Source organism: Callospermophilus lateralis, chromosome 13 (assembly GCF_048772815.1).
Source record: "Callospermophilus lateralis isolate mCalLat2 chromosome 13, mCalLat2.hap1, whole genome shotgun sequence".
Lineage (NCBI taxonomy): Eukaryota > Metazoa > Chordata > Mammalia > Rodentia > Sciuridae > Callospermophilus > Callospermophilus lateralis.
Window position 1 is genome coordinate 40,044,166 of NC_135317.1, and position 3,541 is coordinate 40,047,706.

The window sequence follows — 3,541 nt, forward strand, 5'->3', positions numbered from 1 at the left end:
GTGTGTAAGCATGTGCACATTTGTGCCATTGGTGGTGTTTCTGCCTTTCCCACATATGGGAGTACACAAGAGGTATTTCTCTATAACTTTCTCTTTTGATTTGATAATACAACCTTAAGATTACTATCCTTTCACATAAAGCTGGTTTGTTATTTAACCTCCTTGAAATAGTCCATAAGGTGGAAATGTCAAAATTTTTTTTCCCTCTGTAAGAGCTTTCATTAAACAGCAAAGCAGAACTATAACACAATTTTAAATATTTGTAAATTAAAAGAATGCAAAATGTTTGTAGTTTAATTATATATTCATATAGCTAAAGTCACATATCAAATCTTATACTAATACATAAGATTATTCCATGATTAAAAGTAGCCCAGATCTAATAACCATAAGCTTTATTAGTAGATCTCTTTTCTTCTTCTCTTAATATTATTTCCAATACTGATTCCCTTACCAAATGGAATTCTAAAAAATAAATTTAAAAAATTTTAAATGACTAAGAATGACTAAACCTTGGCAAACTAGATGGTTGAATTTACAAAAAATTCTGGGAAAATAAAGAGCTAAAATACTAAGATTAAAATTACCATTATTGTGCATGCATATTCTACCATTTGTTCATGATTCTGTTACTAATAAACTCTCTTAAGGAATTTTGCAAGAGTTGATCTACTGGGTAAATGTCCTTGAGACCAAATGGTAACTGATCTCCCTAATATGTGGCTTGGCTTACATAAAGTTATTCAAACTTAATATACTTTCATATTTATCTTTTGTCTGCTAAAAGTCTATTCTGCCAGAGAGAACATAAATCTGGAGTGAAAGCATTTGGAGTTGCTTACTAGTACTTACCAAGTTCTTTCCTGCCCCATTTCTATTTTTCTCAAGATTTTCTATCTTGAACACACACATGATCAGAACTCCTGTCTTTTCAGGTAACAAGTGGGTTATTTTGTACAAAAGGAAATTTTAAACAAATCTTCCCAGTATGAGACCATTTTTATAGTTTCAGTCCATCTTCAATTGCTTAAAGAGAAACCAGCAATCCTATCTCATTATTAAATATCACACAGGACAAACTCTAGCTAAGAGAGTATCTTATTTTGGTTGAGTTTCAACAATTAGAATCAGGTTACTCTCATAAGTGATTAACTATTAAAATTAATTTTACAAATATGAAATATTTTTTTTTCCTTAGGGAAAGAGAAATGGTAGGCACAAGATAGTGGACAGGGTACTTACATAAAGCTGTGCATTCAGTAAATGACTTTGGTCACTTTTTCACAACAGGGTGGTTGTTTTCTTATGTATTTTACTAAGCCTATATAATAGAAGACAGTGCTAAACCTATATATGAAAGCAAATTTGATAAAACATTCATTTTCAAGTCTCATAAACATATTCAATTCTAATTATAAAGTCTCTACAATACATTTGCACATTTTCATGGACTAACATAATACACAAATTCATGGAAGTCTCTAGATATGCAGTTAATTTTACCTAGATCTGCCATTATCATCATAAATATTCAATGAAGCCACAAACAAAGGTACTGTAACTTTTAGAATCTATCCAAGTTTTAAAGGAAAAAAAACGATCAGCAGAAATTCCATAAAACAGAAGGGAAACAAATCCCTTACTTTCTTTTGCTTTTTGTGTCAGTTTGAGAAACACTAGAAGCAGACATAGGTTTTCTACATGTTGTTAAAGAACTTGGTTTTCTGATTTCAGATTCAGATTTTCTTCTTTAACTGCAACTACTCTTGCAGAGAGAGATCTTCAAGTGTGTGTTGGAATTCCAACACTTGATCAATAAAGTCATGTTTTTTCTTCTAGTTCACCTGATTTTCAGTATCAACTGCATCCATGTTTTCTTATCATTGTCTTCAAGGTGATCTTCAGCCTTCATCTATTTTAAACAAAGCTGCAATGAATGACCTCTTACACTGAATACATACACCATATCCTGCTACCTATGTACCTGCCTACCTATCTAAATATCCATGTATATAGAGGTCTACTTATCCATCTGGAAATATATCTGCCTGTATGGATCAATGGAGAGATTGATAGAGGAATAGATACCCAAATTTTTATTTATTTATTTTTTTAGTTTTATATGGACACCAATATCTTTTTTTTACTTATTGTTGTGTGGTGCTGATGATTGAACCCAGTGCCTTACACATGTGAGGTGGGTGTTCTACCACTGAGCTACAGCCCCAGCCCACAAATGTATTTTGTAAATAAAAAATGTATCTTTTAAAAGGGTACTGAAAACAGAAAAGAAATCGGGGTTAAAATGTGATTAGAAGCCACGAGTGAAGGAAGAGAGACTCTAACCAACTCCTAGACACCAGGTTTGTTCTGGGGCATTGGAAACCAGAACAGAAGGAAACTCAAAGAAGCCTGAGATGAAAAAGGATAAAAGAAAAAAAAATATAAACATTTGGGAAATATTCACGATATGTGAGCAAGAAGCCATCTAGAGAAATGTGTGGAGAACACCATACTAGAACTCACATCATAACTTTTGAGCCCCTGCTGTGGACACCAGGTGCTAATGATGCATCAGTGCAGGTTCATCAGTGTAACAAAGGCACCTCTGTGGATGATGGGGCCTTGCATGGCATGGGAGAATCCCTTTCCACCTCCCCACTTCTTCTGGAGACCTAAAGCTGCTCTAAAAAATTAAAGTCATAAGAATAATCATGGTATCTGCCTCCATGAAGCTTTGAGTTCCACGGGAAAGGCAAATATTAAATAACTTTGACGTCAAAGAAAGATTATATATTGAAATTAGAGCTATAAAAATTCTGTAAGGTACTCTAAGAGAGGACAAAAAGTGGTGGGAAAATCCCTAACAAAGAAGTGACATAAGTGGAAACAGTGTAAGCAGGAAAGAGGCAGAGAACTTTCTAGTGAAGGGAAAGAGAACAGTCAAGGCAGCAAAAAGTGAACTCACTGGAGGAGTTCATGGGGGCTGGAAGACAGGGAATAAGGAAGGGTAAGGAACAGAGATAGAACACCTTGCAGCTCTTGTGATGATATGGGGTTCAAGAGCAATGAGAAGCCACTGAAGTGCTTTAAGCAACCTGTGTGTGGGGACACATATGTGCATGGTAAACGTGTGATTCCATGGGCAGAATGGAGAGAGAGGGTGGGAGAACCAGTTAGGAGACTGTGGGTAGTCTGAGTGACAGTTGGTGACAGCCTACATGGGGGTAGTGGGGAGAAGGAGACAGATTGGAGCTATACCTGGAGGGACTAATGATGGGCTGGACACAGGGTTAAGACAAAAGGAGGTGTCCACGATGACTCAGTGTTCCTGGCTGTACAGCCAGATAAGTGGCCCAGGAGCTCAGATGATCAAGAGCCTTCAGGTGACCCTGCTTCATCATACACTGAGGAACACATCACCTGCAGGCTGGGATGCACACCTCCTCCCCTCAAAGTAGGTGTCTTTGTTAAGGATCAATACTGGGGCACTTTGAGCAACTCTGTGGTAATTAAATCATGGCATGATGAGAACACCTGC

At 36.3% G+C, this 3,541-nt stretch overlaps 1 pseudogene; it reads right to left on the reverse strand.

Moving 5' to 3' along the window:
• Positions 1 to 1,639: 1,639 nt before the first annotated feature.
• On the reverse strand, positions 1,640 to 1,871 carry LOC143379677 (short coiled-coil protein pseudogene; annotated as a pseudogene).
• Between the last annotated feature and the right edge of the window lie 1,670 nt (positions 1,872 to 3,541).